This window comes from Xyrauchen texanus, chromosome 33 (assembly GCF_025860055.1).
Source record: "Xyrauchen texanus isolate HMW12.3.18 chromosome 33, RBS_HiC_50CHRs, whole genome shotgun sequence".
Lineage (NCBI taxonomy): Eukaryota > Metazoa > Chordata > Actinopteri > Cypriniformes > Catostomidae > Xyrauchen > Xyrauchen texanus.
Genome location: NC_068308.1, coordinates 31869794 through 31885025, shown reverse-complemented (window position 1 = coordinate 31885025; position 15232 = coordinate 31869794). Strand labels below are relative to the sequence as shown.

The 15232-nt window shown below is 36.7% G+C and overlaps 1 pseudogene; it reads right to left on the bottom strand.

Moving 5' to 3' along the window:
• Window positions 1–706: 706 nt before the first annotated feature.
• Window positions 707–4930, bottom strand: LOC127626705 (BTB/POZ domain-containing protein 17-like; annotated as a pseudogene).
• Window positions 4931–15232: the final 10302 nt, after the last annotated feature.

Here is a 15232-nt window from a genome sequence, read left to right as displayed (position 1 = left end):
CTTTGGTGGCCGCAACAGGGATGTTTCAGGAAAGCATATCTTATTGGATAACTGATGCAATTTCAAGTGCTTGCGAAGCATGTTGTTTACCTTCGCTTCAGGTATTCAAGCCAATTCTACGAGGAGCATGGCATCCTCATGAGCTTTGGCTAAAGGTGTGTCCTTGTAGGACATTTGTAAGGCAGCAGGGTGGTCCTCTCCACATGCATTTGTGAGGGTTTGACTCATGCTTCCTAGGTTCTCACTGTTGGAACAGGAGTACTTATCATTTTGTCTGTTTTATTCAGACGCTTTAGCTCACTTGTGCTTGCTATATGCTTGCCACATGTGCGTAGATGGTTGGCAGCTACTGTTCGCATGGCGTGAATGTATATATTTCCCAATGTGATTACGCAGCTTGAGATCCTACAAAAGAGCAAGTCTCAGTTCGTGAAACATAACCCTGGTTCCCTGAGTGGGAACGAGATGCTACATAAGCTGGCCATACTCTCTAGCAGCTATATAGGCTTGTGCCTTCCTGCAGAAAATCTGACCCGATGGCTCCAAAGCGAGCGCTTATATGGAGCCTATGACATCACTTAAGCACCACCAGCTAATACATTTCCATTATTGTACAAGTGCTTCAGACTACGTGACACTTAGGGCGTGTCCCAATGCAATTACGCAGCATCTCGTCCTCACTCAGGAGCCCCAAACACCTCAGAAAAGGCCAATAGGAATTGGCGAGTGGAATTTGCATGAAACTCCCCCAGACATACAGGTATTAAAGGAGCTGGCTCGCAACCACTCAGCGGGACATTTCAGCGGGTAGTTCAGTGTTGTAGCAAGAGGGACACTACATCTCATTCCCTCGTTCAGTGGAATATATGTGGAAATTGCAAATGCTCAAATATAGGAACTGTGTGTGTTTGTGTGCGTGCGTGCGTGCGAGCGAGCATGCGCGCGGGCGCTAAATGCTATTAGTTGTAATGTTATAACCTTGTCTTAAAGTGTAACCAATCACAAAATCATTATCCCCATAACAAAATTCCATCAAAATGAATTGAGTAATCTTTAGTAAAATAAATGAATCAAGTTTTGTTAATTTAATTTAGTTGAAAATTACACATTTCAATGTAATGGAATTTTTATAATAAATTGAAATGCGTACATTAAAGTAGGATAGGATATAGTTTGGGTGTAAGGAAAGTGGAGATGACACTTTAGAAGCCTAAAATTATGATTTGTGTGTCTTCCTACTTGATTGTCTTTTACATTTTAGCTTTGTTGCTATGAGAGTCTGGTAGATAGGCTTTACAATAATGTGCAAGTACAGTGATCCATCCACCAGGTGCTCAGAAGTGTGATGCTGCAGGTCCCCATCATCCAGGAAGTCGGCCACCTCCTCTTTGCTTTGGTGAAAGCTGCATGTCGCACCACGAGTTTGCCCTGCTGCTTTGTCGAGATGAGTACAGTCTTTTGGAAGCTCACGCCTGCAAAATCTACACTGGAAGTAGCAGGCGTTATGATAATACGAGGGTGGCCAACGCCACTTCCTCCGTCTGGTCGTGGTGGCTGCATGGCACCCTGCTCGGTGTACAAGGGCCGCAGGCTGAGTGGGAGCCAACAGGGTGAGAACAGGGCATTCCAAGTAGCCCGTTACCTTGAGTCAAAACCGCTGGGACCCAGCTGGGTCTAGGAAATGGTGCTGTGGTCATCCCTTGCTGGGTTGCTAATGATCCATTGAGACCCCCACATGGGCGAGAGGTAGTTGCTGGTACAAATAGGCTGCAGTTCACATCGAAGAACTTGGCCAGCTGAAGGGGCGAAGCCGAGCGGAACTGGTACGACATGTAGAGTAGATCACATTCATTGCAGGCGAAAGAGTTCGTGCGGAGGGATCATAGCGTAGCGTACCAGGCGAAGGGCGTTCTCGGCTGTCAGGCTTTCCGGGTTATTCTGGGTGAGCCAGATTTCAAGAGCCTCGAAAAGCTCCAGCTCACACTTCAGTACTAGGTCAGAGCGCTGCAACAGGGTCATTAGTAGTTCCACACTAGCAGATGGCCATTCAGCACTCTGAAGCACAGATGACAGATTCCATGACAAAAACTGAAGGCAGTTGTCTCTCAGCACCATGTCTTCAACCATTGTCGCATAATGGTACCAACCCACCATATGACCAGCACCCAGAGAAAAGCTGGCCAGGTTGTGGCTCATGTACTGGGTTAGTCCTTGTTGGAGGCTAGAAATGCCATACTTGGTGGCGATGTTTTGCAGTGGTGTTGCCTGGTCCAACTGCAGGGAGACCTCACCACAATACAGATATCTACGAAAGAGAAAAGCAATGCCTTTATACAATGCATCTTGTGTGCTATTCAGAATTGAATTAAGAATGCCTTAAAATTCTGGTTTAATTACTACATTTGAACTGCGGTAGCAAACGAGTTGCAGGATTGTGAGTAGAATTAAAATTACTGCAGTATCAAATTTATTTGATGTATTACTTAAACATGCTAACATACCAGTGTTGGGTAAATTACTTAAAATTGTAATCAGATTGCTTTACCTATCACTTCATTGAAAAACTGAATCACATTTCTAATTACTTTTACTATTAAGTTAACTTCCAAAACACTTTTAAGAGAAATATTTTTACTTTGCCGCTCAACAAATTCAAAATAATGTCATACACCCTCCAATCACAAAAACACAATGAATATGAATTCATATTTTAAACTTTGTCTGCTGTATTATACATATAATTTTAGAAATATGTCTAACCCAAGTAATGTCCTTAAAAGTAATTATCTTAGTTATTTAGTAACTTTAATTTGATTACTAGAATTTAAAATGTAATGCATTACTCTGCTTTTTGTAATTGGATTACATTAGCTAATTACTTTGTAATCAGATAACACCCAACAATTTTATCATACACACAACATATGGAGTATTTCCAGACTCACTAGATGATATTAATAATTAATGTTTAAAATGGCCCTTACATACAGTATATTTCAATAGACTATTAATAAATAGGCATACTTTGTCAAAAATGTATGTAATTTTGTATGTTTTATTGCAAAATTTCTGTTGGATTAATTAAATTTTTATGTTGTGTAACTTGAATTTTTATTTATTTAGTAAATTCCTCTTCCTGTTATTCCAAATCAAATTCCAACCCAACATCCTGTGTGGCGTGTCCCATTCAAATCAAATTTGTAATCATGACAATACATGAAGGTTTTTTCTCTCTTTTAAAATCTAAATCACTTCTATAATCTCTCTGAATTAAGGGAGCTTTTTGTGGTATAAATGTATCTTGTTTTCCATATTTAAAATCCTGATTGTATCTTTGTTGTCTTATCCTTTGGATCAATATAAAGGAAATAAAACCCTAAACAAAATGTTCGGCTCATTCTCAATAAGCGAGTAGGCGGTAGGCCTATGTGCTCTTGTATCCAAATCACCTTCTCACGCTAGCCACACGTCACCACTGAAACATTGCCCTGTTCAGTCCTTCTCATTACAAAGCTGGCTTACATAATAGCAGAGAGCTAATTTTTTTAAATCATTGCTTTTTTGTCTCATTGATCTTATCTCATGTTGAGGTGAAAGCAGGAAGGTTGCAGTTCCACCTGTGGCCTTTAGAGGAAGTCTTCTTAGCCACATGTGAGATGGGAATGTTCTCATAACTCATCATGTCCCAACATGTTTGAGGCTATCACATGTGGGGATGGTACATCACTGTAGGTTTTTCCTCATACAGTATGCACAATTAATAGAGATTAAAATGTTTTATAAACTGCATCAGCAACATCCCACCCATCTTGCAACTTACAACACTGGGTTTGACATAAATATTTAAAAATAAATCTACATAATTGTGGTTAGCAGATCACTAGTGGTCACATTGTGCTTACATGATTCTGGAGGACCCTTAGGTTTCACAGGTTTTAAATATTTTTACTTATGTTGTTCAAAACATAATAATTTTTTTCCTTCAGTAAAACACAAAGGGAGACATTTTGAATCTTTACATAGCTAATTTTCAGGGGTCAGTTAAAAGGAAATATGCACTATATTCAAAGTCTTTTGAAGCTTTTTGTTAGAAGCATAGCGAAAATTAAATCATTATTCACTGATAATCTTCCATTCTCTGAAATCTCATTCACATTTGCGTTCAAATTGTAAACTATTCTGAAAGAAGAATTAGAATAGAGAGCTACAGATGAGAGGGATATTTTCTGTCAATAACAACCTTAATTTCAGTCTGTTCCTCACAAAAAGATATGTAATGGCTTTAGAAGACTTGAAGTATATTGTACAATTCATATGGACTACTTTTATGAATCATTATTTTTTATTTATTATTTAGTCATTTTGGAGCTTGGAAGCTGTGTTCACTTTGAACTTTATATGGAAAAGAGCTGTGTGAGATTCTTCAAAAATTATCCATTTATGTTTCAAAGAAAATACAGTCGATTATGGATTTGGAATGATGTTGGGGACAGTAAATGATAGAATGTTTATTTTAGGTAGAACTATTTCTTTTACACTAAATATTGCCATTATGGATTTATGAAAACTCAAGCTGATGGTGCTACCATAAGGTCTACCATAAAATATGAAACAAACAAAATACTTTAAAATGAGAATTGTAAATCCAATGACCTTGCAAAAACACCACCATAGAGTTGTGCTTCTTTCATCTAGTAATCTAGTTCCCTCACCTAGTAGTCTTCTGATAAATGTATCAAACACAGCAGTGCATTCTGCCATCTCGCGCAGCACTAGCGTGCTGCCAATACGCTTTCTCAGCATCTCATCAAACACTGCTCTGCGGCGACAGAACCAGTGTGTGGGCCTGGATCATCTTGTCCTCATCTGCATCCACTGTTTCCACACATAGGGAAATGTCACTGTTATATCCCAGCATCAGAAGACCCATCTTGAATGGCCATCAGCCCATGTGAGTGACTTATCACTTCTGTGGTACACTCTGACAGTCCCTCTGCCCTCAAGCCTGCAGAGAGAGACATAAGAAGTCTAATAGATGCCATGCTTTATGTCTAGTGCTGGTAAGTCTCAGGGGATGTTCACACAGGTTGCATTTTTGCATCTATCTGCAATGTTTTTCAGTTCTTGTTTTTTTTTTTTTAAATGTAAATCGTGCTAGACAAACAACTTTGACCGTTGCATCACATCACTGTGTTTTCAACGTCTTGCACATGAGCACCACCTTTTTTAAGACACCATGTCAACTTAAAAATGAGTAGCATTCATAGAAATCCAACTTTTTTTCAAGTTTTGGATGCATAAATATTTTAAATTTGTGTGGCCACATCAAAGAAAGACTGCCCCATTCTCAAATCTCGTAGCAGTGCAGCAGTGATAATACACGTAAGAACCAATGATGTTTGTATGCAATTTCTTCTCCTTTGCCTTTTTCTTCAGGTGCCCTGTGCTTAACAAAGATGAGAACAAACTTGAAATATAGTGCATGCATGACATGGACAGATTTTATGTGCTTTTGGAACTGTCACAATTACAATCCTTTCATATAATAATTTGTTAACACAGACAGTATACAGAAAATAACAATCAATAATCAATTGTTTTTTTATTTTTCGATCATATTATGGGGAGTGTAAAATGTTTCCTATATTCCAATGGGGGTGTGACCAAAAAAATATTAAGTACGACAGTAATACACAGAGTTCAGTGTGCAATAAATATACTCAACAAAATGCTATTTGCAGCTACACTTCTGCTACGCAGCACAGGGCTGCTAACGCAGACAGTATGAATACTGTAATCTGTTAATATGGGTGCTGAAATAAATACGCAGTGCTTACACACTTTCGGTTTTGCTTATGATATGAAACTGGCCTGATACTCCGAATGGTATTGATATTTGTCTGTTAGGATTATAGACATTTTGCTATTGAAAACTTCTCAGTTCTATGTGGTACCAAGGCCTAACCTTGTTCCAGATATATCAGATACTCAGATAATCAAACTCGGCAAACTTTTTTCTTTCAAAGAGAGTTTCATTTAAAAGAGATATTAAGGAGCATTACTGTTATTGTACAACACTAAATGCAGGAGTAAACAATCACTTTTTTATGTTTGATTATATATATATTTAAAATTTGTAGTGTTTCCTATTTTCTATTGTTAAAATTACACCTAGAAATGTTTTGACCACAAAACCTTCCTGTTTACTGAGAAGGGAACAAGTCTGTTTAAACAAACTGTGTTTAAACAGACTCTGGGCAAGTGGATCTGCACCCTCAAAATGATCATCCAACTCATAAACATCTACTTGTGCATTTCCTTGAATGCTGGTATCATTCAGAGTTCTCGGAAATGCCATTATCCGTTTGTGTGCATGTATTTGTTTACATTGGTGTTGTGTGTGCGTGTGAACAACCTGCTTATAGCGCTCTAGTTTCTTATTAGTTTTCACCACAAAATGTATGACCCATTGTGAATCATAAAACAGGTCATTAGTAACATAATACATAAAAATATGAACCAAAGGAAAGGCTTGATTGTAGATAACTTTTTCATTCAGTTAGACATGTTAGCTGTGTTCCATTTAATTTCTTCATTTATGCAGATGAGGTTATCCAAAGAAACTTACAATGCATTTAAAGAAAAATTTGTCTCAGTATGTTTGTTTTCTCTGAGTATTTACATTTATGCATTTGGCAGACACTTTTATCCAAAGCGACTTACAGTGCACTTATTACAGCGACAATCCCCCCCGGAGCAACCAGGAGTTAAGTGCCTTACTCAAGGACACAATGGTGGTGGCTGTGGGGATCAAACCAGTGACCTTTTGATTACAAATTATGTGCGTTAGACCACTACACCACCACCACTCTCTCGATCACATCTATGATGAAACACATCACATCTGTTGAACACAAAAGGTGATGTAATGCAGCCAGTTAGTCTCAGTTACCAATTACTTCCATTTAGTATTTTTTCAAACAATGAAAGTGAATGTTGAGCCTTTAATTCTGCTTAACATGTAATTTTGTCTTTAATCTAAAACAGAAAGTCATACAGATTTGGAACTACAAGAATTTTGAACTCTGGGTGAACTATCCCTTCCCTTTAAATAAAGTTTTGATCATTAACAACTGGTGGTGGCGAAGTGGGCTAAAGCACAGGGCTGTTAATCAGAAGGTCGCTGGTTCGAACCCCACGGCCACCACCATTGTGTCCTTTAGCAAGGCACTTAACTCCAGGTTGCTCTGGGGGGATTGTCCCTGTAATAAGTGCACTGTAAGTCGCTTTGGATAAAAGTGTCTGCCGAATGCATAAATGTACATGCAACTTTACCCCACTCCAGGCTTGCTTTGAATCCACACTCCTTAATTCCTAATATAAGGGACTTTATGTACTGTTGCCTCTGTTAGAGTTTGAGCATCTCCATGCACCACCCCTCTACTTCTGACACTATGCCCAAACATTGTCTTAGTGTTTGGGCATAGAGGTCCACTTACCTCCATGGACAGGATACACATGGGAACAGCAATAACGGAAGGTAGACCTGAGCAAGCAGCCCATTCTCCAACAAATAAGCCATCTTTCCTTGTCTGATAGTCTGATAGTGGACTCTTCTCTGTATTTTCCTCTTTTGATCTCCTTCTACCCTCTAATCTTCCTTAACTGAATTGTCTTTCTTCTGTTTCCTGCTCCTCCTCCTCTTCAGAGGATGATGGATGCTCTGCTGGATCACTTTATGTGGCATATAGCCTATGGTACATGACTGGTATGTAGGTTAGTGGTTGTTTTGGGTTAGTTCCACCCTCACAATATCCTATCGATCAATGGAAGCTATGCGGGGTAGGGAATTTGTTTGTGTGGGCAGGAACATCAGTTGCCATGACAACGGATTTGATTTTGACTTTTCTCTTTTTCAATGTTGCATGGCATAGATACAGAGAAGGCCTCAGCTTTTGAGTGGAGTGAGCTATGGAATTCTAATCATGAACAGTAATTGTTCTGGAATGGAATTTTAACTGAGATCTGCAATTGTGTTTCGGCATGTGTGTTTATGCAAATGCATTTGCATGCATGAATGGACGCATGACTTCATGAATAGTTTATTAGTCTTAGTGGATTTAAAAATGTTCTAAAGAAAATGTGAGAGGAGCTTGCAAAATTAAAACAAAAGAAAACTCTGTGCCACGATGCTGGGATGTTGTGGATGGCTTTTGGGTGTTGTTATGCAGTTGCTTGGGTATTCTGCATGGCTGCTTTGTGGTTGTACTCTGCCACGTCTCTATGATATATGGCTTGGGTTCCTCTATCAATGCAAGTTTGAAGATGCACTCAGTTTAACTCCTTAAGACATGAATTGTAGTTTTGCAATACACCATATGTGGGAATCATGAGCACTCACTTTAAAATGAAGACTTCAGTCTTATCAGTAACCTTATAAAAGATGTTTTATTCTACATGGAGAGGGTCCGCACATGGGGGCTGCCATGTTAGAATCACATGACCAGCCTAACACTACTTGCTTAATCTCAGTAACCATCCTGTTAATTGACACTTTCATTCATTGATTAAAGTAATCATGGCTTACTGTGAATACTACATTTCTACAATGGCATTGTAAATTATGTTGCATCCAAACCGCTAGGTGTCAGTGTAAGTCCAAGATGACACAAAGACAAAAGTTACTGAGTGCACCTTTAAGGGATTTTTGTGCCAGTTTTCTTGTCCACCAGGTCTAATCACTTAGATAAGAAACAATAAACTTATTTTTAATAAGCCACACAATTTGAGATATCATTCAGATCATTAGCGCAACTTGTACCCTAAGTAAGCAATAGTCATGATGATGCTTACCTTAGTAACCATCACTAATTAGATGTAATGAGTTGAAATGAACTCATGAGTATCTGCTTATTGGCTCTCTGGATCATTTTATAGCATGTCACCATGCTGTAAATAATCAGTGTGTAATTCTACTAAAAGGAATGTCAAAACACGCCACCCAACAGTTTTTGGGACCCTCGTACATTGTATTTATTTGTTAAGTAGTCACTCAGCCAGACTGACAGCCTGCACATTTGGATCATATTACATGCAGTCCACACCAAGGATTGGAGAGTCTATTTCTCTCCTTGAATGTAAGGACATCCACTCCTGCTGGAGAGACATTAGTTAGGGGTTATGTCACTTGTTTACTGCCAAGGAGCGGCAAAAATGTGCTGAGAGAGACTGAACCTTGGCTGCATGACAAGGCAAGAGAGGGAAAATATATATATGTACTGTAAGTGTGTGAATGTCTATGAGTGTGTGTTGTGTGCATGCGTGAGAGGGAAAGAAACTTCTGAGTAATATTTGCGTAAATAATTTACTTTGAGAAACCCTAAGGCTCTTATCAGGCTAATTGTGAGATTGATCTAAACTGATAGCTGTGAATAGATTCCTCTTAGGTCTACATCCTAAAACATTTTTTGTGTATAAAAATTTATTGGATTTTTAATTGGGACAAAGCATGTTCAAAGTTTACCAGAACTGATGAAAAGGCTGAAGTCTATTCAGGGACAATCAAGATAGCATTTATCCATGTGCTTCTAAACTATTCCACAGTTAATGTTTAATAATAATAATTGTATTACTGTTGTTATTACTATTAATACTATATTATTATTATTACTACTACTATTATTATTTAATAAGTACTAAGTATTTACTTAAATACTTACTAAGCAATATTTACTTAGTATATAATAGTATATATTAATAAAAAACATTTTGATAAAAAATATTAATGTAGTCATTATTATTACAAGTAATTTTATTATTATTCAATTAATTTCTTTGTTTAGCACCTTTCTATAAAGCTATGAAGAAATATAACAGTAGTTAATTAATAGGTCAAATATAGAAAACTATTCAAAAAGTAATTAATTGTAAATGTTACCATTTCGACATTGGAATTTTTTTTATTTAAAATGCAATTAAATAAAACATAAAATTATTGTACAATACGATAATTAAATGAAATCAAATCTATATGTAAATTGAAATAAATGAAACAAAATCACATTTAATCTTAAAGAAAACAGATTATATAAAGAGTTTATCAACAACTTCTCCATTATTGGTAAATGTCAGTCTGTAGACATAGATACTACACTTAAAAATGTCTTTAAAACATGTTTGTATTGTTTCATTGGTGACTTGTTCTGGGAACGGTGAACATTACTGTAGGGTGTTAGCACAGTAATGAGTGATTAATGTAATTCATCTTCAGGCAAAGTAACAACAGCCATTGACAAGTATGATATTGTTAATGTCCACACTGTGGTTATATATATTTACCTTTAAAAATCAAACCTTTAATCTTTATCTTTTCTTTTTTAAATAAAGATATAATTCAGCTCATTTAAGAGGTAGCCAGTCTGGTTGACCTACAGTTTTATTTGATCATTGCTGATGAGGATGTCACAGTGAGTGAAATAGTGACCATGTAGGGCTCATTTGACCTCTCTCTCTCTCTCTCTCTCTCTCTCTCTCTCTCTCTCTCTCTCTCTCTCTCTCTCTCTCTCTCTCTCTCTCTCTCTCTCTCTCTCTCTCTCTCTCTCTCTCTCTCTCTCTCTCTCTAATTCAATTCAATTCAATGGGCTTTATTGGCAAGAAAGTTTCAAAAACAATGTTGCCAAAGCATCATATAGAATAAATAAAATAAAAACAAAATACATTTTGTCCAATAACTTGGACAGTATATAATATAATTATTAGTAATATATAAACAACAACAATATATAAATTATCATTATTATTTATTTTACCATATCACTTAACATTTTTGTGTGTGTGTGTGTGTGTGTGTGTGTGTGTGTTTGTCCAGATCTTTCACTGTCCCTCAGGTTGTGGCATGTTGCCACATATTGGGTAGCAAGATGTGCCCTGTCTCTTTCTCATAGGAGTATTTTTAATTTTGAGGTCTTTTAGGTCTTTAAAGTCTGAAGTTTTCATAGGTAAACATTCCTTATTTCACTAAAGGTCTCTCTCTCTCTCTCTCTCTCTCTCTCTCTCTCTCTCTCTCTCTCTCTCTCTCTCTCTCTCTCTCTCTCTCTCTGCATAGGACTATATATTTAACCCACTTGGCACCTCATAATGCAGTACCGTATGTATCTACTGCCTTTGAATTGGAGCACAGACTATATCTACAAGTCTTTTATAAGCATTTTAATTAATCACAATGACAGCATATTGGAAGGGTTTCCCAATACAAATTTATAGACAATGTCTTTTAATATGTGTATTAAGAGTCAGTTGATTTGATTTCTAACTTATTTTATGCTGGTATTGTATTAAAGTATATCTGTTTTACTTTATATTCTTGTGCACGTGTCTTTGAAAATTATCATCAAAACAAACAATATGAATAATGTGTACTTATATCAAGTAAAACTGAAACACAATTCTCACTAGAGGGCAGTCTTGTCATTAGTGCATCAATTAAATTGCAATTATAATGCAGAAAATTACATCGCAAACCCCATTTTCTGCTAAAACAAAGACAGCATTAAGAATCCATTATTCCTTAGAAAAGGGGACTTTTGTTCCTCTATCCATTACTCATTTGCATCAGATCTGTCTATTTTCCCTTTTATATTTCTTTCTCTGCCTTCATCTCCCACACATGCCTCAGAAATTGCAGATAATTAAATTTACATTAATAGTGTATTACTTAGTGTATCCTGCTGAAAGTAATCACATTATGTGATGTTATGAATGAATCTGTTTAGACGGAACAAAAGAACCCCTCATGTAAGAGCTTCAACTAAGAGTTTGTGATGCCAATTTTTCTTCCTCATTGTGTGATGTGTACAGATAAAAGCAAAGTGAAGCATGCAGAGTGGATGTAGTGGTAATAACCTGTTTTTAAATCACAAGAGTAGCTCTTGTGTAAAGTGGAACTACATTTTTTCTTTTTTTTCCAGGAACTAAAAAAATAGGCCTCTGTTGAATACTCCCCAAAACTCCCACATGGATGCTGAGTACACACATCTAAACATGGATTCCAAGTTAAGACCAAACAAAACTGCTTGACACCCTGCATTCATTTTTAAAAAATATGTGAAATTCATTAATGGAGTGTCTTTGGAATCTTAAATGTTAGGATAAGGCTAGTGTGACAACATTAGGCAGATAGTGGAGCTCTGCGGTCAGAACAAGCCCTTTGATGCATAAAGTATAATCATAAAATGCTCTTGCACTAGGGGACATTGTTTCAGGGTCAATTGAATAAAAAGGGAAATAAATAAATTAATATTTTAAAAAAATATTCTGTTCTATTCTATATTTTTCTATAAGAGAAATCCCCAAATCAAAATAGTCAATGAAATAGTCTGTGGTAATCAAACTGGTTAATATTGAGATGATATTGGTTATAAAGTAGGAAATAATTCTGTTAGTGAATCATCATGTCTACTCTAAATTTAATACATTTAAAATCGCACAACACCACTGCTGACACAACCAATGACAGAGAGTGTTTACACAGTTCATTTTCTGCTTGGCCAATCCTCTGCTGTGGTGCAAGGCCAGTTGAGAGATCATTCATCAGAAGGAACACTCAGTGATCACTCTTCAAGTACCTTGCTCACTTTCTTTCCTCCTGTGTCCAGATGGTGCGCATGTACTTTTTGTTCCATCCATCTGGAGATGTGATATTGTGCTCCATTGAAGAGATGCATGGTCAGAGGGGGATGAAGGTTCAGCCAGAATGTGCTGTATTTAGATCTATAAGTTTTGTACAATCACATTATTAATTATTTGGTAGTAAATTGTAAATATTGAGCCATAGAGAGTGCATTTTTACCATCAACCATTTACACACCTCAGGTCTTTAGAGACCCCAGACCTCATTTCACCCCTTGTACCTCATCCATGTTTTTGGAGTTTCTCTTTAGTATTCCTCAATCTATCTCTTATAAATAGTGTAACACAACAATAACAACAATAACAACAAAAGCCATAAAAAAATAAGTAAGTATATATATATATATATATATATATATAATGGTTAAAGTACCAAAAGTGTATAGGGTCATTAGAGTCCCTAAGTCAGTACTGTTTTTTATTTATTTATTTTTATTGTACTTCCATAAATTTGAATTTGTCTTATTATTTAATATCTATACAAGTTTACAATCACATTATATCTATTTCTTTGTTTATTACAAGATAAATTAGTACTATATTCATGCAAATAAATTCTAAATTATGTTATTCCTGATTTTCTATTTGATATATGAAAAATAAAGCATCAAATTAAATCAAGATATATTTTATTTTATTATTTTCAAATTGTCTTGAAAACATTTAGAACATTTTACACTATCTGGGCAGGGGCGAAAATTTCATAAAAATGTTGGGGGGGACAATAAACATAACAATTCTCAAGAGCAATTTTTGAAGGGGACACCAAGGGTTTTTTTTTTTGTTGTTGCCCCGTTTGCATTTGTATTATTTTATTTCTTAAACAATTATTTTAAGAATATATCATTATATTATTTACAATACACATATTTTAATGATATTTTAGGGGGGGACAACAGATAGTGGGGGTCCTGACCGTCCTGACCCCCCCGCGATTTCCGCCTATGTATCTGGGCATTTTGTAGACCCATTTTTGATAGATTTAAGTGCCGGGTCTCTGAAGGCCCGAATATCTAAGAGTGTTTGGTGAAATTCCTATGCAGTTAATGAAACCTGCCTTAATCATAACCATATTGCTCATACTTGAATAAACCCCTAAACACATTTTGCACACTAGTATTGCACACACTTGTATTACACATAGCTAACTAATATTGGCATTATGTTTAACTGGCTCCCCCAGCTGAGCATGGTTTCTCCCAAGGTTTTTTCTCCTCTAACTAAATTCTTATGGAGTTTTTGTTCCTTAAAGGCAAAAACATTAATGCATGATTCTTATTGAAGCTGTTTACTGGGGACTCTAAGACATTTAATACATTACAGACAATATAGTATGCATTTCTGTAAAGCTGCTTTAAAATGATATCGATTTATTGTGAAAAGCGCTATACAAATAAACATTATTGGCTTGACTAAATGCAACCTAGTCTCATAGAATCATCAACTGATGCAAAACTTGATAGCACATTAAAAATAAAAACATACATTTAGATCATTTAACTCACTTTTAGCTCTACTCACATTTTTACATTTGAATTGCTGCAATACGTGTAAACAGTCAAATAATTTTGTGAAAGTGTCATCGCAGTCACATTTATTTTTCCAAGAGATCTGGCATCCTTTACTTCAGTGCGTAACTCATCCTACACCATTTGTGCTGCAGAGAAAAATGATACCTACAGTTGTGCAATTTGCTGAGGAAAAGTGTAATATTTCTTATATTTCGAAGGGGTGCACAACACAACAAAATGAGCAAAGCAAATAAAAGCTGAAAAAACACAGATATCAAGCCACAACACAATGAAAAAGCCACAACATAACACAACATAAACACTATCAAAAAGAAAAAGGCTTAATTTCATTATGTTGTTGCTTATTGTGGGGTGGCTGTGGCTCAGGTGTTAGAGTGGGTCGGCCGCTAATCGCAGGGTTGGCGGTTTGATTTCCGGCCCACATGACTCCACATGCCGAAGTGTCATTGGGCAAGACACTGAACCCCAAGTTGCTCCCAATGGTAGGCTAGTGCCTTGCATGGCAGCTCTGCCGCCATTGGTGTGTGATTGGGTGAATGGGACACAGTGTAAAGCGCTTTGGTAACCTCTAAGGTTAAAAAAGGTGCTATATAAGTGCACACCATTTACCATTTCCATTGTGCTGTGGCCTTTCCATTGCGTTGTGGCTTAATTGTTTCTTTGTTGTTGTGTTGTGGATGTTTCATTGTGTTGAGGCTTAATTTTGTTGTATTGTGGTTTAATGTCATTGTGCTTTGGCTCTTCTTTTATGTTGTGGGTTAATTTTGTTGTGTTGTGGTTTACATTTGTAGTGCTTTGGGTTTTCCGTAATGTTGTGGCTCAATTTAGCTGTGCTGTGGTTTACCTCTGGGCCACCGTATTATGCAGATGCGTGAAAAACATGATTAAAAATCCCAGAAACAATTAACCTGTGGCATAGTTGGGTGGACTTTTTTTTTAACTAGGTAACCACCTATTACACTGAACCCCAGTGTAACCACCTAGCAATGACATAGCAATGCACTGAAGACCAC